The sequence below is a fragment of the Egretta garzetta genome, unplaced genomic scaffold, assembly GCF_000687185.1.
Source record: "Egretta garzetta isolate BGI_Z169 unplaced genomic scaffold, ASM68718v1 scaffold231, whole genome shotgun sequence".
Taxonomy (NCBI): Eukaryota; Metazoa; Chordata; class Aves; order Pelecaniformes; family Ardeidae; genus Egretta; species Egretta garzetta.
In genome coordinates, this window is record NW_009258727.1 from 5,671,930 (window position 1) to 5,695,745 (window position 23,816).

Here is a 23,816-nt window from a genome sequence, read left to right on the forward strand (position 1 = left end):
CTCTGTGCCTACCGACAGCGCGGCTGGAGGGAGGGAAGCGCGGGTCTCCCGCGTTCGCGCTGGCCGTGATGAGCTCTAGCAGCCGCTACATCCGTTTCTGTGGGGCACTGAAAGCTCTTCTCTTCGCCTGGGAGTGGTGCCTCGGTTTGTATCTAATCTTGTTTAAATTCTACCCCCCCTCACATGTTTTTATATGTAGGGGAAGGTGGGTACTGATTAAAAAGTCACCAGGCTGTTACTGATCTCGTGTGCTGAATTCCTAGTAGTACTTATTTTCTGCTTCCATCTGGTCTAAAGGTGGTGCTTAAGGCACGTTGCTCTTAGCAACGGTCTTCAGGAATGCTTGTTTCTTTGGACATGGTTAAACGGGTCCGTAGATCATTGCGGGGTGTATTTTGCATTCAATCTGATCCATAACCATGGCCGTGAAATTAGTGCTAGGGCTGCCTGTAATCTGGCACTGTCCGGTTGTCACCCCTTCCACGAACCGGGATTCCTAACCGATGCCGAGGGTCGGTCTGTAAGAGTCTGAATTACTTTCAAGGGCGGCTGTGTAAGCAAACATCTTCCCGGCCACACCACTAGCGAGAGGTGAGCTTTCCTCCTTTAGACTAGATTCTCTCTGAAGTGTTAGTCCAGTGTACCTATAGAGATAGCCCTGGAAAGCAGCGTTTGGATAATGAGTAGTATAATAAATAATCCCGAGACTAAAGAAGGGTGGTGCAGCGGGACCCCGGCGCCCAGTGACATGGGCGCGCACGCCTGTGTTTTCCCAGGCTAACTCCCCTTCCCAGCTGCCTCCCGGTCCCGCAGTCGGTTATGGGGTCGTGCTCGCTCCCTTCTTTGTAGAAGCAAAGTACGAGTCCGGTTTTGAATAGCGGCATGCTCTTTCTTGTCTCTCAAAAGAATTGTCGCCAACCCACCTCTGAGCCTTAGAAGTAGGTAGGGAGCGGTTGGTTAGTTTATTTTAGTGTGGAAGATGTTAGACGGAAGAGAGCAAGGAAGACTTTCGCCCTGCTCAGGCGGGCCTGTTGCACATCTCTGTGTTAAGGAGTCTGGATCTAGCCTAGTTCAGGTGTGGAGTGACCCTGTCTCTGACCGCGAGAGAACTCCTGCTCCTTCCCCAGAGGCTGACATCTCAGCCTCTGCCGAGGGCATGGCGGGGAGGAGGGAAGGAGCAGTGAGTGAGCGGTGGAAAAAAGCTTTGGTTATTTCTGAGAGGGGAATTCCCCGCCGCCCCCTCCGGATTCCTGTGCTATCTGTCCCTTCGGGATGTCCTTGCGACCAGGAGGACGGGATGCGGTGCCTTCCCGTGGAGTCCTTCCCGAGGAGGAGCGAGAGCTGCGGAGATTCCCTCCAGAAGGCAGCCTGCCAGCCCCCGCTCTTCTTCCTCAGCCAGCAGCGCTATGGCAACAGGGGAGAGCTTGAAGCCTGCCAGAGCTCCAGCCCCCTCATTCCTCCTGTGCAAATTAACCACCATGGATTCGCATTGTCCTTCCCACGGCTTCTCTCATTGTTGGGACTAGCCAGCATGTCCTTTCTCTCTCTCTTTCTCGCTCTCAAAGCTACCTTTTAGCAACCACACAGGGAAGTCGAGCCGCCTGGCTTATCTGTCAAATGCGGGGGGTGGGTATTTCTGCCTGCGCCTTATGGAGCAAACGTGGGGAGAGGCTGGTGCGGTGGCACAGTTCCCTCCCCAGCGACACTCGCTCGGGCATCCGGACGCCCGCCTGCTGCTGCTACTGGAGCAGGGCAACGTGCTATTTGGACACCACACCAGGCGCCCTCCCTAAATGCCACCTTGCTGCATGGGGCATGCGGCCAAGCTCCCTGCCTTGCCCTTTCTGAATGGCTTCCCGTAAGCAAGCCCAGGGAATGAGGGGGGTGAGGGTTGTCCCCACGGTACTCGAGGGTTTCAAATGGGAATAGTCCTAGACCCTTGCTGCGGTTAAAAGGACAGGTCCCAGCTTGACGAGGGAGAAGAACAGCAGCCTAGTATTTGTCTCTCCGCTGTGCTAAGTGTGATGGAATCCTTTTCCTTATCACTTGGCACCGTACAAAAGCCAAAATACGTGACCGCCGGCAGATCCGTTCCGTTATCGGGAATCACGCTTCGTAGCTTCCCGATTCACTGCTCCCGTGTAAGAACAGACCCAGGGCAGCGGCTCCCCCGAAACGCCAGGGGAGCTCGGCAGATCCACGGCCCGGCCCAGGCGCCTCTCCGCCCCCGACCGCCGGGCACGGTGGGCAGCCCGGGCCGGCCTCAGCCTCCGCCCCACCGCCTTTTCCTAGGCCCCCTTGCTTCTGCCCTGGGGACATCCCAGCACTTTGCCCTGTAAGGCTGAATCGATAAGTCATTAAGAGCTGTTAACCACCAGTAATTGCCCACCTGTGTTTCCAGAACCCCTCCCCTTCTCCTTGCCCAAGGCAGTAAGAGCCCGGGCTGTTTAAAACCCCTCTTTCCTTACTTATTCCTACACGGGGCGTGAATGTCAGTTCTTTCAAATCTGGAGCACTCTAAAATACCCTCCTTTATTTAAATTACCCCTTTCGGGCCTTGTCTCTGCTGCCGTAAGTCGTCTTTCCTACAGAAAATGTGTGAGGAGGGACCAGCGACTGGAAGGTGAAAGCAGTTTGGCCATTGCGTTTTCTCATTCTCTCTCAGGTAACTCGCTATTCGTGAAAGTGTGGTGAAAGACTAAAGACCTCCACCGCAGGGGGCCCGCTGGCCTGATAAGCGTTTCCCCACTTTGTGAGATATTTTGGTTTCTTCAGTACCTTCAAAAAGAAGGGTAAAGAAAAGTAGAGGGCCGTGTAATCTCGACTTTTTGTTGCTTTGGAGTTTCCTGACTTCAAATAGGTGGGGAAGGGAGATGAATGCTGTGGGTTAAGGGGGTGGGGGTGTCCCTCTTCCAGGTTAAAAGCAGAAGAAAACCAAGCGAGAGATGGGAACGCTTTTCAAAGAACGAAGGAAGAGTTTTGAACTCTTACCAGAAATATTTCCTACTACTGACTTTTCCCCTAAAGAACCCACACCGAACTTTTACAAAGCTAACAAAACTAACACTTTCGCGGTGCCCTCCTAATAATAACTGCAAAACAAAGCCATATATGATAATGTAATCTTTGGAACTGAAGAAAAAACAATCTCTTTTCTCAACTCCATCGTGCGAAGCTGAAGAGGGGAATTACTGCTCACTGGAGACTTCCTCCGTGACGATTTAGCGGGGCATTCATCTGACGTAGTTCTTCGCTGAGCTCCTTCGGCTCAGACAAATTGAGTTTGTCTCCATATAATTGTTTTTACCAGGTCGAGGGTGGCAAAACCAGAGGCGAGGCCAGCTCATCCCGTCCGCTGCTTGTGCAGTTGCCAGCGGGGGTTGAACCACACTCCGCGATTCAGGGGACCGTTTTAGCATAGTAGCATTTAAACCAGCAAAGTCATAGACCAGCAGTGAGAGCAAAGAGTTCGAGTGAAAACTACCTGCTGGGTAATCATGTAGAGTTTTCCTAGGCAGGACCTGCATTAACTCTTCTGGATGTGCACTTTCTTTCCTTTGGATTTTGCACTGCCATCCTTTTTGTGGAAGGAGGTAATCTTTCTGCCTGTATTTAAGAGAGAAATGAGAAACTGTACGTATCCTGTTTTAGTGGGGAAGGCAGTCTGCCTTCAGAACAAGAGTGCGATGAAAATCTGCAAAATAAACACTTGTGGCAGCCCTCAGAGGCCCGGGGCTTGGTAATTCCAGTATTTAGAGCCCAGGAAAATTTTACTGCCAAGGACAAGAAGCTTTCAGTAGGTGTTAACATCTCACGAAGAGGAGTTCAAAATCAGTCTTACAAACAACAACAGAAATCTTTGAAAGAAGAGTAAGGTTAAGAGCCTCGGGAAGGCAGCAAGGAGGTGAGAAGCATTGTTATTGACTGAGCTAGATTAAACAGCACAGAGGAAGATTTCAATTTGATAACGTCACAGCCCTTCCTGTTTTTCTTTGCTGCTTCTGCTGACAATTTTGTAAGGTAATTAAATTGGCTGATTGAAGTCACAGTGGTCATGGGGCGATAAAGCCCGTTTGGATTTAATGGAATTTAGAAACAACGGTGTGCTGCACACAACTCCTACAGAACGAGAATTTTAATGACTCATTCAGGGTGCGAACTACATAGAACGTCCTGGGCGAGTTTAATTGAAAGGGCAAAGCAGATTAGCTGTATACAGTCTTTATTGCACTAGATAGGGGAATTAGAATTATCCTTTTAAAAGACTCATTATTGCATTATCAAGATTTAATGTAGGTTAAGAAAGCTTTCATCCGTGTGGGCTTTCTGGAATATCCCCAGATCCTTTCACCCCGTGTTTGGAACACCAGCAACCTTGTAAAAGGATTTTCACACAATTGTCCGATGGATGATGCTGAGAAATATAACTCGCTTCTTACTGACTGGTACTTGTCTTTTGAAGTGATGCAAAGTTCAAGTAATACCTCCCATTTAAATGTGGTTGCTGAATGAAATGGTTTCTGTCACCGGAGATAAGAAACCAGAGAAAAAGAGATTTTTCTAAACTCAAATATTGGAGATTTTTCTTTACTTATTCTATGTAAGAGAAAATCCTCCCAATTTAGAAAAAAATAAACCACATCTTTTGTAGTCATTGCAAATAATCGCAGGTCTTTGTCCCCTAATTAATATATTTACCTTGTCTGTTTCTGCATTTTAACCTTCATCCTCTTTAATCTCTTCCAGAGGAACAATTACTAGAAGTTCTGTCAATAATGCAAAAGAAAAACTAGAAGGTGCCTTATTTCCATACTCCTCAATCTGCAAGGCAAATTAAAGTTTACCAAATAAGCTTTTTATAATGTTATGCTGTAATGTATGTTGGAAGACTAGATTAAACAATACGATAACATAATGTCATTATGTTGTCTTATCAGAATTGGAATATAGAGAATCAAAGACTGCTATCATATTAATACTTATAATTTTGCGCTTCTCTCCCCGCCCCCCCCTCCCTCCCAGTCTTTTGGCTTCTTTATTGTACAGCAATGATCGTCTTAGGTTTATATAGTGCCTTTAATTTAAACAGCCAAAGCTTTCAGTAATGCAAAGAGTACAGAACAAACATGTAAAGATCATTATTCCAATTACTGGAGCTCAGCCAGCTCTGGATAAACTAGATGGTATTGTAATACTATGCAAAACAGTAAATAGAAATTAAAAAAAAAAAGTATTCTTAATTTCACTAAAGGGTAATTCTTGATGAATTAAACCACAAAACTTTTTTTTTTTTTTAATTTGGGTGAAAATCAGAAGTGACTCATGGGTGTGGTGCTCAAGACTGCTCTTTTTACATTTCCTGCAAAGACACACTTGGCTGAAAATTTGCAAATTATTTGGATCAGCCTGGATTCAGATTTCCTTGAACATCACTCTTGTGTGAGCATTTCCAAAATGTTATTGGAGTAACTCATCTAGGAATGTGTTCAGTAGCTTTGTTTGATACATCTTTCAAATGAAATACACATTCTTAGACGATTTTTTTTTTTTTTTTTAAATTTTTCCATTTCTAGGTGTTTCTAGGTGCCTGGGGTATATAAGAACAGGTTCTTTGCTAGTGTTGTGACTGGTGTCTACAGTACGGGTAACTTAAAGCACAGCTACACTGTAGTCCTTAGATAACAATGGTTTGTTATCGATGCATCAGACGGTTAATTCATTTGTGCCTCTTACGGAATTTCATCTTTGTATTTGGTGTAATACATTCATCTGCATTAGCTGAACGTGTATTTTTTTATTATTGTTTGTACTTCAACTCCCAAACTCTTTAAAAACACATTTTTCAACAAAATGGTTATCTGGATTTTTGTTAAAAATGTCTGTCAATATTTCAGCATGAACACCCCTTCCCACACTCCCCCCGATTGTTAGTCACTAATTCTTATATTGGACTCAGTAACACTCTGACAAAAGACAGGGAGAGCTTACTATATTGTCAGGAACAGTTCTTCAGGAGACTTGTTGAGTTTTTTAATTCAATGTATGGTGGCTTTTTCTTTCTCCTTTTCTTATATTTTAATATTTTACTGATTGTCTCTGATATTTCCTAATTATATAAACATTCTACCTGATTTCAATGTGTGTAGCTAAATCTTAAAGTACTAAATGATCTGTGCTGTATTTTTACAGATGAACAGAAAATGTAATTTTGTATTATGGGTGGGAAAAATAATTTTAAAAGAACAATGTGTGGTTTTTTTTTTTTTTAACTTTTGCACCTTGAATCATTTGATCCCTTCCCTCACTTTCTCTTTTTCCTGAATTTTTTTTTTTAATAGCTGAAATGGGAAATGATTACTTACTTATCTGAAAGAAGGATATGTTGTTATATGTTGTTTTCCTGGTCCTTTTGGGAAAGTTTTTGCTTTTCTAACTTCCTGGGAAACTGCATGAAAAATTAAAAAATCTGAAAGGCTTAATTTCTGTCTAAAAATGAAACTTCTAGTCCAAGCCAAGTCAGGCTTCCTCTGCAGTATTTGGATACTGAAGGAGACAGTAGGATTAGACAAAGCAACTGGACAACTCTTACATGGCCAAAGTTAGGCTAGGTGAACTGTGCGTTTCATGGCATCAGCAATATGGAGGGAGTGAAAGTGGATTGAGTAGGGATTTTTGTTTTCTCTCCAGGTTTTGAGTTTTATTGCTGAACTCAAATTCTCACATAGGAATTTAAAAGGGAAAGGTAAATATGTTAATGGCCCCACAGCTTGTTCCTGATGTTAAACTACAAAAAATGCTAAAACAGAAAGTCCTCACTCATTTTGCTAAAAATTCACCAGCAAAAGAGTGGAGCTTGTTTTTACAATAGGTAATCATAACCAGTCCTGTAAATAGGGACTTGTTAAATACATATGTTCACAAACTGATTACTTATGCTAGGGAAGTTTATTGAGTAAATTTTGAGCTTCCTTCAAAAGATGCAGAACTACTTCAGCTTTGGAAGACCCATGCCGCATTTAGCTCTTTCTCTCTAGTAGAATATTTCAAATTAAGTGTCACATTTCTCTGAATATAAAAATAGCTATTACTTTAAAGTGGTTTTTGTCATAAGGTAACTGATACTGAATTTAAAACATTTTTATTAAAATGCTCATTCATGTGCATATACACACTTAGTAGGTAATAATCTGGGTAAATTTATTAAGGATTATTATATAATTGAACTCGCCATCCATTTGGGCTTTTGTTCTTCTCCAGGACCTAAATATATGCCACCTATTTCAATCATCTCAGAAGCTAAATATGTATCAGCTGTATCAATGAGCTCATATTTATGTTGTTATTTAAGTTACACAATTAGGACATGACTGACTTATTGAACAGTCGATAATAAAAATAATTACATTGGTAAGCATGAAACACTTATAAGAAAATCAGTCTTGTAGATCACCATGATAAAATTTATAACTTTCACCTTTTTTTTGTTTGTTTTTTTAACAAGTAAGAAAGTAATTAAAGTCCTGCCTCAACAGTTCACACTGTAAAACCTTGAAAAAAGTAGTTATTCAGCTTGGAGACCAGTCAAATCTTCTGTTTCTACCTATATTTTCAGAGTCGGTGCTCAATCACTAGCCAATACCAACTACCTATATTGTCAGAGAAATACATTACTTGATAGTTTAGTGCTAAGCTGATTTATAACAAAAAAGAACGTGAAGATCACATATTCTGTAAGAGAAAAGTACTTTCTAAAGCAATAACTTCATTGTCATTCAGCAACATTCATCCTACAAGGCAGGAAATCTTTCAAAGAAATTCCATGGTTTTTATTCATCAAGGAATTAGGTAAAAAGGTACATTAGGGAAATTAAAATCATATGGAGTACTCTAAATCAAGGAACTAATTTGCTTTGAAATGCTGCATGATAATAATTTTTGATTTTATATTTGTTGACTGGAACATGTATGTTCAGCTTACTATACACATTTTACGCAATTCAGTAACTGAAAGTTATTAATAAAATTCATACAGAGCCTTTAAGAAATTTTCAGCATGCATTCAACTATTATATTAAAATTCATTATTCTTGCTTCATATAGCACCGATTAACAAGGATGAATATCAGGCCTCAACCTTAGGGAAGTTAACTTGTAACATTACTGGTTATCTGATTTTTACTGTTTGACAATGTTTACGGTTTTCATAACTTACTACACTTACAAAAAACTCTTGTACTCATGTGGATAATTTTTCCATTCTGATTGAAAGAGAATCCTAAACTAGATACCTTTTCCAGTTAATAATTATGCATTTAAAAATATTTATGTATTCTTGCTTAGAATAATCTGGTCTTTCTGGTGTCATAAGGCACCCATCTATGTTTCTTTCTAGTCCATGTAACGATGAGCTTTTGATATTTTACTCCCTGAAGCTGGTATTTGAAAAGATTACTGTGCAAAATGGAAACGTAAGGCCAGTGACTGGTCATAGCTAATTTGATGGCAAATGTGGAATTCTTCCTTTTAAAAGAAGATATATTAAGTACCGAGGGAATGGGTCTTGCTAATTTGTAAGAACCATGCTTTTTGAGTCAGTATATTTTCAGAGCAGTGTGATTTTTGGCTAACAGTTTTTTGGTGCTTGCCTTATACCTTGAGATGCTGGTCTATTTTAGACACTGAATTAATTAGACATGCACCCAGACATCCATAACTACATTATTGTCGTCTTTTTTTTTAGGAAAATAAAAAGATAAGCAGCATGGAGGTGGTCTGAGAATTATTGTAATGCAGATGTTTCAGAATTACTGTAATGCAATGAACAAACGACACAGAAATTAATTGAGAGGGGTTAATAAAAAAAAAAAAAGGCACTGCTTGCCTACAAAGGCCGTATACAGCTGTCCAAATAGTAAGATTTTTGCTTCTGTTCTGTTCTTGGTCAAAACTAAACATAAAGATGGTGCTTGGCAAAATGATCCAATAATACAAAAAATTAAGTATAGTTTTGTTTTTGTAAGCTAAGAATTTGCTAGTTAAATCCCTTTGCTTGTTATTGGATATAGAGTTTACATAAAGGACAGAAACATACTTAAATAATCTATTTATGCCCAGATTTGATCTTTTCTTAGCTTTGAAGGAAACCTGTATGAGGTCAGTTCAGGGGAAATGTTAAGGCCTGTGCAAGCAGCTGAAAGAAGAAAATGGAAATTTGTGAAAGATACATGTGACTTCCTTTCAGTACCGCTGTATGTATTTGTTTGGATGTCCTTGAGAAGGCAAGACTATAAAATATGACTGTTATTAAGGCTTATCTCTTCAGATCTTGGCAAACTCTATCATTCACGACATTCAATATGCCTGCAGAAACTTACTGTGTGACTGATATGGCTAAGAAAAATGTGTCCATAAATGCATTAAATCAGATTTCCTAATGTCTTTTCAAACCTACCTAAACAATGAAAAATCACATTTAAAGATCAAATCAACATTAGCTAGTCACAACATCTTCAGTGTTACCCATTTCTGACCTTTTGTGTCTAGACATTGGAGACTTTGAATTAAGCTATGCATTTGGATCATTCTGTGATCATTAATGTTCATTAAACATTGCATTTGTTGGAACTTAAGGTAAGACTATACCACATTCTCATATCAACTGTGTGCGTTGCTTCTGAGAGCATTTTCCACTCTTTTAATTCATGGAAAGATGCTTGAGTTGGATAAAAACGTTGTGCCTAACTGGGCATGGGAGTTCTGTTCCCATTGACTTCCTTTACTTTCCTGACTGTCTTCTAGTTTGTAAGAAAGTTGCAACACATGTTTTTGAAAACCTTTTTTTTTTTTCCCCTGTTACCACAGACCATTCTAGAAAATCCTTTCTACTTTGGAGTTGCACTATTTACTGTTTTCTTACTCATCAGAACCCATAAGGACAGAAAATGAGAAGCTCTTTTTCATCTACTCCACTCTGGTTATACGCTTACAAAAGTAAACAGCAATATTTTCACTAATACATATTAACAACAGGTTATTAGACTTTTGATGATAAGTCCCTTTATTACTTATATCCTTGGCAACTAGTTAAGAGTGACATAGTGTCTTTGTGACTTGAACAAAGGATCTAGGCAGCGACCATCTTACAAATACAGCCCTGTGTGAATGTGTGCATATACATACCTTTTCCTGCAGTTGTGGCCTGAATGCAGACAGGATAAAAAAAAGTGGGAGTAAGTCTTCTTTATTGAGTTGTCTTTAGCAGAAAGTAGGAGAATTGCCTGAGGGTGCATCACGGGTCCTGGATGGAAAGACTCATAAGGACTATCCATCTGCTTCCTGACAGGTAGTGTGAGTATGGGATAGCAAAGAGCTGTGAAGGTGGCAGAATCTGTTCTCACATGGTGTGATCTTAGTGAATATTTTCAAAGTGGTCATGAAAACAAAAAAAATTTCAAGAAAGATGCTATGAAATTCAGCAAAACCCACACAAAGTCAAGCATATTCATGAAGAAAAAAAAAAAAAAGAAAATTGCTACCCTAAAAAAGAAAAACTAAATTCTGTGAATGAAGCTATAGATATGTACATGCTTTTATACACTCAACACCCGCCCCCCTCCCCTAACTGTTAAGAATGTGGAAATGGTATGTGTTAACACGTCAACTCAATTTGCCATGGAGCAATATTCTTAGAGAAAGGGAAATCTTCATTTAGAGAGTGGATCTGCCTCTGTGCGAGACCCATAAAAACTTACTTTTGCTACTGTTTCAAGGGGAGGTAACTATGGCGATATTACTGGGTATGACTAGCAGTACCATAAATCAGTAGATAATATTAAAGTTGACTTCTGCTACAGTTTAATTCCTTCTCATCTGGGTAGCCTAAAACTATAGCACTACAACAAACTAGGTAGATTTTCTGGGCCTCCAATGCAAGGAGCCAGGATACACTGAGGATGAGTGTAGAGTTCTTTGAGCAATTAGGCAAACTCCTGAGGAGACAGAAGAGTCTTCACTACTTCCATATCTGATTAGGCACAATTTCCACAAAAGCTTACTCACACGGGTAAGTTCCCAAATATGGTTAACAGCTGGAAAGTCAGAAGGGATTTTACTTCTGTGAATTGTTCTGTTGAACCATAATTTTTGAAAACAAGAAGCCAAAGGAAATGATTAAATATTAGCTTATGTTTTAGAGTTCATTTAGCTCTGAAGCTGAAGTAATCCATAGAAGCTCATTTTGTCTACTTCGGCAGAAAATAAAACCACTGAAAACCAGAAAAGATTGTCTTTGGTGTCATCCTAAAGATAGTTGAGCTGTTTGTGCTAAGCAAATTGAGAGGAAAAATGGAAGGGGTTAGTCTAGGTGTTAATGAAATATTTTGCAGCTGGTGAAGATTATTGTGCTGTTATACAAAAGGATTTTCTACCAGGGCTGGCAAAGGACATGAGTATACTGAGATTTTCAGATGCCTTATGAGTTCTGAAATGCCCTATCCCAAGTACAATATTTTATATTTGCAGTGATAGTGAGCTGGAAGTGCAGAGGGTTACAGTGCTTTTGCTTTAAAAAATATATTTAGCTCATGTTTTATAAATAGCTCTCTTAATTAAATTTTTGGCATTCTTTGGAAATGAGTTGCCTTTTGACAGCATTTCAGATATTTATGAAACTCTTTACATCACAGGCAAGACTTCTTGAACACAAAGGTTAGTTCACAACTAGGACTAATTTAAACTTCTATAAAAAGTGCTAACCTAATTTTTAATAACGTTATTTTGCTTGAAGTAGATGTTATCTTTTTAAATAATATTTTTTTTCAGTAGCAAACAAATATATTACTTTTTTTTTGGTCTTATGCAAACACTGTGGTCAGTCATACAAACGGTAAACAAGTAAGACAAAACTTTTCAAATGGACTTAAGTAATGGGCTTTGGGGCATAACTCTAACTTTTTCCCTGAACTGGGCTTACATGATTCAAGACATGCATTTTACCTTTTTCTTTACCAAAATTAGTGTAGATGTAATCTCGTCTTTCATAACAAGAAATTTTATTAAGAATTTCAACATGCAAACTGCAGCTGGTAGAACTCTTTCAGAGGTAGTTTAAGCATCACTTTACAACACATTATTAGTAAAAGAACTGATAAAACTATAACTATATTCTTATTTGAAGATACTCTTTCCAGAAATCTAGAAAATAATGAAAACCAGAGAAAGTAGACTAAAGAATGGTTATGCACTTTTTAAACAAAAGAATATTGGAATGGGCATGTTTTTAGGTAGGTTGTTTGAAATGAGTGAAAGGAAGTATGAATAGTAAAGAAGAAAATTATTTAATTAATTGCCAGGGAATGTTCTGGTTCCCACCCACCCCAGCAATTACATACATTTCAGGACTAAAGGTCTCCACAGGACACTATTGCTACTTCTGGTTCTCTGAGTCCCTAAGTAAGTAAATGTGAAAAGCGGAGAAATCAGAATAAGAATAATTCCATGTTTATCTTGTTTTCTTTTCCTTTCCCTTAAATTCTGACTGTTGGACTATGTTGGATATAGGGTAGTGTGTGTTGGAAAAATGGTTCTTTTTCAAGCTACTTTATGGCCATATTCTTATGTTATGTTCTCTGTTACACACGTAATCAGAGAATATAGAAAGTGATGTCAGTGAGCTACTGTGCTGCTACTGGAGATTAAGATAACGAAGGTTAAGAAACAAATATGCAGTCTTCATATGTGGATGAAATAATGGGAAACCTTTTGATACTGTAGAGGAAAAGATCATTTTAAAATAGAAGTTAACTATGATGTAAATAACAAATGGTATATGGAAAGAAAGAATATAGAATAGAAACAGAATGAGGTAAAATACCCAGTAAAGCAGTACCCAGTCAAAGATGGGCATTCAGTCCTGCAACAGAAAATGTAGAAATGTAGTTCTGGAGTAGAGTCATGGGGACATAGCTCATTTGTCTTTTTACAGAAATATGTCAATGAAAATATTGGTGAGTGTAGTGAGTTCTTTTTTGAAATAGAGCATCTCTAGGAAGACATCGCAATCTTTATAGAATGTTATTTCAGCATTTATGTAGAATAAAGTGTTGCTTTAAAAACTTGAAGTTATCATTGGAGATGTCCAGGCAAAATATTACACAAAGTTTGGACAATTTCACTTACCTGACGTTTGTGCCAGCAGTGGAGCTTATGACCTACTGAAAACAAGAGAATGTGGGTGATGGTATTTCTAATTACACAAGATTGTCTCCAACTTTTCAGTTTCTCATATTTCTTCTCTCAACACTTCTCTCAAGAACTTGTTCAGTCAGGGTAAAAACATAAAAAAGAAATCTAGGAAACTTGGAAGTAAGAGTAATTTTATCTTATTTATAAAAAAAAAAATTCTTTCCTTCTGGACACTGATATTAGTGGTTTGGAGACTGGAACAAAGACACAAAAGAGCACAAAACTGGAGAGCATAGTTTCATGCTATAATCAAACTCTGCTGCTGAGAAACATTACTGTGTCACAAGAAAAGAACTGTTGGCCTTTGTTAGATCAATAGATCTCTTTCATCATCACCGCTATGGGAGAAAGTTTGCTATTCAAAATGATCCTTCAGCTGCCCAGTGGTTGTTGAAAGTCCAAAGCCCAGAAGGACAATTGGCTCACTGGTTCCACAAAATGAAGTGGTATGATTTCAGTATCAGATCTTTCAGTATCTTCATGGGAAAAGTAATGAAGATGTTGATGCCTTCTTAAGGCCACTGTGTTTGTGTACTTTAAGCACTACATGTGCAAAGAAGTTTGTTTTCATCCATGTGCCAAGATTCAAGTTTTCTGGAAATATTTCCTTTAAACAAAGTAAAAAGAACTGCAAGTACAGCCGTATATGTTGTGGGTTAACCTACCAGGCAGCTGAACAGAGAGCTGCTTGCTTACCCCTTACCCCAGTGGGATGGGAAAGAGAATCAGAAAAAAAGTAAAACCCATGTGTTCAGATAAAGACAGTTTAATAAAACAGCAGTGGAAAAGAATAATAATAATGGTAAGATAATATACAGAATATACAAGTGAGGCACAATGCAATTGCTCACCTGCTGACCAATGCCCAAACTATCCCTGAGCAGCGATCACTGTCCCCTGGCCAACTCCCCCCCAGTTTATATACTGAGCATGATGTCGTATGGTATGGAATAGTCCTTTGGCCAGTTTGGGTCAGCTGTCCTGGCTGTGCCCCCTACCAGCTTCTTGTGCATGTCCAGCCTTCTCAGTCGGTAGAGCATGGGAAGCTGAAAAGTCCTTGCCTGGTCTAAACTCTACTTAGCAACAACTAAACCATCAGTGTGTTATCAACATTCTTCTCATAATAAATCCAAAACGCAGCACTATGCCAGCTACTAGGAAGAAAATTAACTCTGTCCTGTCTGAAACAAGGACGGAAGCTAATGACACAATTATGAAATGATTCATTGTGAACAAATTTCAAGAAGCCCTGCTCAAGAATCTTGTGTTACCTTTCTGATCTAGCTATTCTTGAAATGGATCTTCCAGCGAGCTTGCTTGTTTGACTGGATACTACTCCAAAAACCAGATAAATGGTGGCAATGACCAGACAATGCATAAGAGAAAAATGGCAATAATGTTACAATAAAACCTTAATTAAAAACCCCACAGATTTAAGTGAGTACCATACCTGAATGACAGCCAGTGGTTCTCTGGAATCTATTTTTTGTTTATTTTTAAAAGAATGCTGGTAAATTATGTGCTGCGATTGGTGTTTTTTACTTTTTACAGTTGTATCTTTTTGCATTTCAACTGGAAAGGTTATGTTTCAGAATTGGGTGTCTCACTTTTGTGTTATTTTCCTAAACATTCTTAAATCTACCCTAATCCTGCTTAATAAAAATAAAATTTTCTATTTCTAACAGTGCTAACAAAAAATTCTTGCATGTAGTTTAGAAAACATTATAATTGCATTTTAACAGTAGTCATAATAGACGATAGAATTCCATGTGAAATGATAGATAAGAAAAAAAAACCACGAAGAAAATAGTAGTTATGTATTTTCTATTCCCTCCCCCATTAATGTGCACAATACATTGTTTTAGACCTCGTCAAAAGGGCAAACAAACAACATTTTTTGTCTGTGTTTTTATAAAGTTTTATAAAATAAAGTCTGTGCAATAATTGTGTAGTTTTTGTTTAATAACCTTACATTTGGATTTTGAAATTTTGAAACTTTTGGCTTTGGAATTTGGTTAAGCTTGGAATTTGTGGGTTTTTTTGTCCCATAGTAAAGTTATTTCTGTTATTAAGTGAAATTCTGTGAGCTTGGTTTTGAGCGAGTATTCTGAAGGATCTATCAATATGAATAAGGTGTCTCTTCTGATAAATCAAAATATTGCTGCTTTCTTTTTGCAATTTGGTTACAATAACTTTATCTTCAGTGTCTGCATGAATAACCTTTAATTCTTACACTTATAGAACAGGAATGGTAATTTGTTATTATCAGGAAACCATAAATTACACTGTCTCTGAATCTGATAGAAATCTAAACTATAATCTGCATTTTTTATAATTTTAAGTCTTCATAAATGTCTTTGCAGAGTTTTCTTAGTCTCTGAGGGAATATTTGAAAGGTACTTCGTTCAAGTAGAATGGTAAATTATTAACATACTAACTGTTGCTAAGGAACTCCTTGTTAGGGATATTGTTGCTGTGGAAGAAGGATGTCCTAAATGGGGTAGTTAGGTAGAATTAGGTATTCTTTTGTGTATATGTGAACCTATTGAAGAATAGTTGTTCCAGAGTTGTTGTGTAAGAACACCACATGTGAGGGCCAAAAGTCTTTAGCATTGGTTTCAGTAAATTCTACAGACTAGTTCATCTACCTAATCCATGTTAACAGTGCTTCAGCAAATTTAAAATTATGAGACAGAAATTTCCAGACCTAGGTGGCAAAGTTCTAGCAAAACCAAAAAGGTGTAATTTGGTGATGAAATAGTGCATTGTTTGAGATGTGACAGGTGAGCAGAAATCACTGGCTACAGAATTGTCTGTCAACCTTTCAGATACTGCAAGTATATAAAATCATTGATCCTGCCATGAAACAATTATGGAAAAGTAGTATCACATAATCTAATAATTTCTCATTAACAGTTTCTTACTTTATCTTAAAATAATATGAATAGATAAAAATGGGTTTGGTTCTTAGGAAGGCTTCTATTTTGAATTGAATAATGTTAATAGGATTCTTTGTACTTAGTAGGAAGATGGTTGGTAAGAAAAATGTAGCTACAGATAAACTGGAATGCTGCTTCTAGATTCAATTACTTTTTTTTTCTGAAGTGGTCATAAACTATCTTGGCTCTATTCCCACACACTTTTCCCTTTTCCCTTTTGCTTCCTCTTTCTAATTAATGATATATAATGCAATGAAAGGTTGCACTTAGAATGTTTTGAAAAGTAGCTCAATGCATTTATAAATATATTTCAGAGAAACTGGATAACATTGTATATTTTTCACTGACATATTATATCATTTACCTTATCACTTCATTAGACTTTGTTCTTATAAAGACCTGTAGGACTGTTATTTAAGTTTGTCATCCTAAAAGTCAAAATCTTCACAGTGAAAACTTTAAATAGTAATTCACCATTTTAGAAAGCATTTTAAGTGTATTTTTTATTTAGACAAGGTTTTTTTTCATGTGAAATCGTAATAGAAATGGGTTTCCTGTAAATCAAGCCAATGTTTGTTGCATGAACATTTTATGTTTAAAACATTAAGACCCTGAATCAGTGAAAAAATGCGTATTGTATCCAGGTATCACCTGATTTTGGTAGAGCACTACCATGCTCCAAGCTAGGTAACTTGCTAACATGTGGGTCATGAATACTTCCTCCCTATTTGAATTCCATATAAGAGCATCTCACAGATGAAAGCATTGGGAATTGAACTATCAGAGTATTTATTTATGTTTGAAATAAGAGAAGGTAGTGTTTTTATGCCTGTGCTATTGCAGTGAATCTAAAGTGAAAGAAGTATTTTCCATCTTTGTGTAGATGTAAAAAGAATGGGACCACATTGTGAGTTCATGCAGGGATTTGGTTCAAGGACCACTCCACCCAGCTGAGAGTGTTAATTTTGTTGGTTTTTAAAATTAATTAATTAAGTAATTAATTTCAAATTGGTTTAGGCAGAGATGATGTTACCTCACTGTAATAGAGAAGAACAGTGAATACATTTTCCACACCTGCACTTGGGGTAGCCATGCTGAGGACCATAGACCATCTTGCCATTATTCTGAGAGGACAGAACACATAGAAGTTAACATTTAACATTAATGCTTCTTTGTTTTATCAATGACGTGGTATTTGGATGAGGAAAACCGTACATATGACAGTAACTGATTTTACTACTGCTTTATTATTAAAGCTTTTCTTCTCTCAGACTTGGCATGTTGAATCTCTGACTGCTAGGCGATCAGTTTTCCCTCACATTTTTGCATGTCCTGTTGCTGAAATAACCTCAAAGGAAAGCAGTTTTCTCACAGGGAATTTTATAAGTGGTTGAAGAGCAGTAAACAGAAAAGGTTATGTCTGTTAATGAATGTAAGTGTTGAAGGATTAATTGCACACCTTATATTAAAGAGTCAGGAAATGTTAATGACAAGTTGGAATACGGGTTTGCAGGGTATTCTGAAGTCTCAGTAGTTATTCCTGTTTATGCTTTTCTATTTATGCGATAATTTAGGGTATCTAAATTTTAAAATTAAAAATAAGCAGCCAGTATTTTATATCTCAGATTATTTTGTAACTAGTCAAACCACAAGTGTATTAAGCATTTATATATACATTGCACATATTTATGTATATATTTTATATAAAGTTTAAGACACACTTAGAGATTAAAACTCATTGGCTATAGTGACAACATTTATATCTAGTGTATACTTGTGCAATAATCTTGATCCAGAATTTCGCCCAGAATATTTTAGTTATTTTATAAAGGGACTTTGAGTTACACTCCTCTCATACAGTATAATTCTCTCCTGGAATCCTAAATTTGGACTAGATTTTCCCTACTTAAATCAAGGCTCACTAAACACCATAGGTCAGTTAATCTTTTGTGCAGTTCCAGGGATGTCAATAAGAGTGTTTTGAGTCTGATCAAGCAGCAGGAAAGATTGCATAATGTGACCTGATTTTTAAGAGGGTTAAGCACTTGTTACTCCGATTCATGGAAAGTGGCAACACTCTGCAGTGACTCTTAAGTAAGTATGTGGGACTCTGCAACAAAAAATTTAAAGATGAAGATTTTATATTTCTTAAATATGGTGTAATTAATATTTTTGGTGGCTGCTAAAGTGAACAGATCTGCTCACTTGCAAGCTTCTCTGGTCTCAGTAATGGCTGGATAATTTCACAGGGTCTTGAAAACTGCATTTGCTGTTAAACCTCTTTCACAGGTGGTCCAACCTATGGAAAAAAACCAGTATATCCAGCTCAAAATTTTTTATCCAACTTATTAGGGAAGAGGTATTTGAGATGGTAATTTTGAATTATCTATTCCTTGTTCAGAACTTTTAATACAAATGGCCATTGGTATGTTTCCATAATTTAGTCCTGCAGTCATATTTATACATAAACCTTCCCTGGAAGTGTATGTACAGAACAGACACACACTATTCCTAAAACAGTTATGGCTTTATAACACAATGGTATAATGCTTCTTAAGGGAAATAGAATCTGAAAATAATATATCTGATTTTTACCCAAGTTCAAGGCTGTTTTGCATCTAGGATGATCCTATATGTTTACAAGCTTGTCTTACAAAAGTGTAGCCTAGGCTAGGTGAACTGTGAAACAAATCAAAGTCAAATATTCACAGCAATATTGTTAAAAATTTTGCTTTGCACCTTAACTTTACAATTATTGATTAGAAGCTTAATACAATTTCCAACTTCAGAAAAAGATTCTGCAATTTCCATGCCAAATTTATAAGAGTATATTTAGCTAATAAAATAGGTTCAAAAAAATCCCTCTGTGTTGTTTAAAGCACGTATTGTGGGCTCTCTTTCACTTAGTGTATCTGTTTCATAAAACAAATGTTATTTTGAAGCATATATATCAAATAAAAACAGATGTATCTAGAAACAAAGCATATGGGTATACATATGCTAAAATGTTCTTTAGAATGAACCTCTTATGAACCCTGATACATAATTGTTGGGAAATACAACATGCTCTGCTGGTAGAGTTACTTTTGTTGACTTTTTAGATATGAATGGAAACATATAGATATGTAAAACCAAAATTTTACTTTTAAAATATAAGATCAGTGAGTGCTGAGAACTTCCTAGCAAGATTTTCAGCAGTACTTTTAGATGAATTTTTCCAGTGTGTGTGTAGAGAACATTACATGAAAAGAACTTTTTCCTGCTCTTAAGCTGGCTGAAATGTAGGCAGCAAAATATGAAATATCCTCAAGTAGTAGCTACATGATATAAGCATTTATTTTCATCTGAAAAATGTGCTACTATTCAGTGACTATTTTTGGCACTTTCCCTCTTATATTGGTCTTGGAACACCTAAGTGCCAACATCTTAATATGCACACAGAGCAGCCTGCAGAACTCATTTAACAATGAATGGAATTAGTCTTTATGTATGATGGAAATCTCAGGAACAGATAATTTGGCAAGGTTTTTATAATAAACACATTATTTTCCATAAAGAGATTTATATTTTCCATTATTTCTTTTTCAGAGGGAGTAAATGCTTTCAAATTAGCATATTGCTTCTCTTATAACATGCTGGTGAATGTCTACAAGATTCCAATGGTGGAGTTTCCCTTCTGCATTGTGGCTACTTTAAATAAATTAATATTACTATACAACTGCAACTACTTATTAGGAGTTGAGTAATGAATAATAGCTCCTGGACTTCTCTGTTCCCTTTTTTGTTTTATATTCCATTTCCATTAATTTCTTTCTTCATTAATCCCACAGCTTTATCCACCCTTTGCAATTTCAAGCTAGAGAAAACAAATTAAGAAAAAAAACCCGTTAATTGACTTTATTTGCTTTAATGCTGCTAGTCCATATTATCTGCTCTCTTAAATTGAGTTTGGGATTGCCAGCTTTAAGGGTATTACACTGCATTTTGGGATGCTGCCAACATATCCTGAGCAAATATATTTAAATCAAAGCTAAGCTGCTTAAAATATTCATGTTATGCTCTTAGTATGGTTTAGAGAAATGTGAAACCATTTAAGACTTGCAAACCTGTTTTATGGCCAAAAATGTATTTGAACTGTCAGGCATATAGCCTAAATTGATAGTCACTGTTAACTTTGTTTAATAGGAAATTGTTTCATTGTTTTATTAGCAATGATACATTCAGGGGCAAATTCATTTGAAATTTGTGGCATAATGCAACTACATTATTTATAGAGGTAAAGAAAAACATTTTAAAATGAAAACAGTTTTAGGAAAAGGAATATTCTGAAGAGATTAAATTATACAGGCAGGGTAAATTCACATTTGTTTTGAACAGTTAAACACACTTTTTTAATGCATTGCACTTTTATACATTGCAGGGAACTTTGAATATCCATTTCAATAATACACTAATTCAAAAGTCAATGTATTTTTAAATAGCAAAACACAAGATAAATATCTCGAATATATATTTTATTCTGGGGAGAAATACATCCTGCAAGAGAAACAAACCCAGGAATTTTAAAAGGCTTTAATGAAAAAGCTTTGAAATAATGTGTTTAAGTCAGGTGCTAATTTGTCTTTATGCATTTTTTCCCTTTTTTTTCCAGTAAAATAATGTGTCTGCTCACAAACAGGCCTATGATAAATCTAGTATTTCTTCAGTTCTCTCCTACAGTGACATGAATAACAGTTGCTGTTAAGGTCACTTGAATTTGGTGGAAGATTCAACTATCTACTAAGGCAGAAGTTAACTAAAAGTTAGATATTGAATAAAGAGTGCTATCTTTTTTTTTTAATGTGGATATTCACTTTAGAGAAACAAGTCATAAAATGATGTGGTATCATCTCAAAAATTTGAATACAATGTAAGCTATCAATGTTTGATCTACTACTAACTAATCAATAAAACAAAAGTATTGGCTAGAAACTACAGGGTTTATCCATCCAAAGATGAATAATACATTTTTTATATAATCATATCAGGTTACTTTTAAACTAAGAGTCTAGGTTCATACTTTCAGTTTCATCCTAAATCCTTTATAATCTAAACTGGATCCCAAATATTTCTGTAGTTTAAGAGAGTACTATCTAACTAAATGTTGTTACTGTAGACTATTAGCTCTTAAATTTTGCCTCAATTTTCTTCTGATGAGCCTAAATGGGGGCAGCTGACTACGTGGAAGACTTATTCTGGGAAAAGAGTTAGTCTGTTAGGTTGTTGGACTGTGAAATTATGAGACAAAATATGTTGCTTGTCTTCCAACTACTCATCAGAAGCAATTACAGGCCATATTTTCTTACTGTCTAAGGGAGTATACTGCTACAAAATAAAAAAAACCCCAAATTTGTTTAGAGACTTATAAAACTCTGTATTTATTCTACAAACTCTGGATTTATTCTACACCTGTGTAGGTGTCTGTTTACTTGTCTACTATTCTGTCTGCCCATCTCATACAGGAAAAGGTAGCTGAGAAGATAAAGCAAGAAATACGGGACAAGGGTGTGTAGGGGGGGAGGGCTAAATCCCAAGCCCTGTTCAGTTCCAACATTACCCTGTGGATGTATCTTTTAAGTGACAACCACCTCAGGGTAGGTTGTCCAGTCTGGAGAAGGGAGAACGTGTGGCAAATATCTTGAGCCTACAGTTGAAGCGTGTGCATTTGCAAACAGGGACATGTGTGCACGTATAGGCATAACACTTTATTTTTATTTCTCCAGCATCTTGGTGTTCTCTTATTTTAGATTTCTGATGAAATTTCGATTCTGTACTTTCAGCTCTGTCTGTGTATAGATGTGCACAGACATACATATATATCCATTACATATACATATATGCAAACCTCAGTTTCTAATCAGCATCTCATGCTAGCTTCCACCACCTAACTGTGGAGCATTTTGATTTCATTCTCTCCTGACCTTCATTTTCAGCAAAATTCTTTTATTTGTCTCCTTTGGGACTTCCTGAACACTTTTGCATGACACAACTTTTTCCAACGGTTAACCTCCCGTGTTCAGAACTTGCTGTCTATCATTTAAGTAACTTTTTTAAAAATTATTATTCATCATCTGTCCATGCCCATATACTGGCTTTCATTTTTACTAGATTCTGAATGCTTTTGTTCTGCTGGTACAGCATCCGTACGGCATTGCATTATTAATGGTCTCTATATAAGCCTGATGGTTATATGCTCCCAAGGCAGCTAGAAGGTGAAGCTTTGAACCCCCTTACTATAAGGAAGGTACTGAACCCTTGTGTCTGCCTCCCCAGATAAATTATGTCTCTGCAAAATTACTATATAAAAGATAGCCATGATCACAAGGGAAAAATATGCAAATAAATCCAGGAGATGGATCAGGCTTATGGATTCCAGTTTCTCCTAGGTTTTGTAACTGAGGGTTGAAGGAAACTGCCTGTGCTTCAGGAAGGGGCAGAATTTCAGGTATATCCCTGTCTATTACTTATCTTAGACACAGGTTTCCTTATTCTGTCATCCCATCAGCTACTTGTTAGGAATCATTAGGTTGTTAATCCTCATCACCTAGTGGGCTCCTCAAATTACTGGGGATTTCAGGCATGGACTTTACCCTGAGACTAGGCTCTGAAATCCCTCTGTGAATCTAACCCTTACTTGTATTTTACTTCCAGAATGAATGCACTGTTTCACTGGGTCATATTTCACTCCTCATTATACCAGTGTAATGTCATTGCAGGCATGACAGCACCACTGCTGTAAATCAGAGTAAAACTTGCCCAGCATCTTTAATGGATGTTTCATTTCATTCACATTATGTTCATCTTTTAAACTTCTTTTCAGATATAATCTTTAATTTCCTCTCTGGGTAACTGCATAGAAATTCTAAACAGCATGTAAGGCTGGAGTAGCAAACACTGCTGGCATCTAAAAACTAGATAAGTGATTACTTCTAATGAATGATGTGTGTGTGTATATGTGTAGATATGTATTTAATGCACAAGCCTAGCCTTTCTCTCTTGTTCAGCTAATTTCTAGTAAACACCATATCACCGATAATGTGAAAAGGACCCACTTGTTCAGTCTGGCTTCCTGGAATAGATACATTGTGCAGACATACACAGCCACTACTTTTATGTGTGAAGAAGAAGCATTGTTGGAGGGTAGCATACATACTACTTGTGTAAGTCCTTTTGCTGCCACTGTGCTATCAGTACTATTCTTCCTGGATATGTGTTCAGAGCATCATCTTCAAAAATAAACCAATGGAACACAGGGAGCCAGAAAGTCCTCCTGATGAATATTTCTGCATTCAGTTTCCTCTCCTTGGAATAAACCCATGTCATTTCCACATTCCACTGTAGTTCTTATTTTTCTGCCAGGAAAAGGAAGAATTCTTCCAAAGAGAAAAATAATTTTGCAGCAAACATCAGATAATGAAAGGAAGTTAATCTCATAAAATTTCTGCTGAATGTAATGGATTTGAGATAAGACATAACAAAACCACCTGATGGTTTTCACTAATTCTGCTTTCACATAAGAAGTAGGACTTCTACTGACTGCAGTGAAAGTTCAGTGGCTGAAAGACTGCACAACACTGAGTGGCCACTGCTTCCTGA

At 37.2% G+C, this 23,816-nt stretch overlaps 1 protein-coding gene across 1 annotated transcript in view; it reads left to right on the forward strand.

Moving 5' to 3' along the window:
• GRIK2 (glutamate ionotropic receptor kainate type subunit 2) overlaps positions 1 to 23,816 on the forward strand; it is a 406,229-nt gene that overhangs the window by 1,039 nt on the left and 381,374 nt on the right. The window lies entirely within an intron of this gene.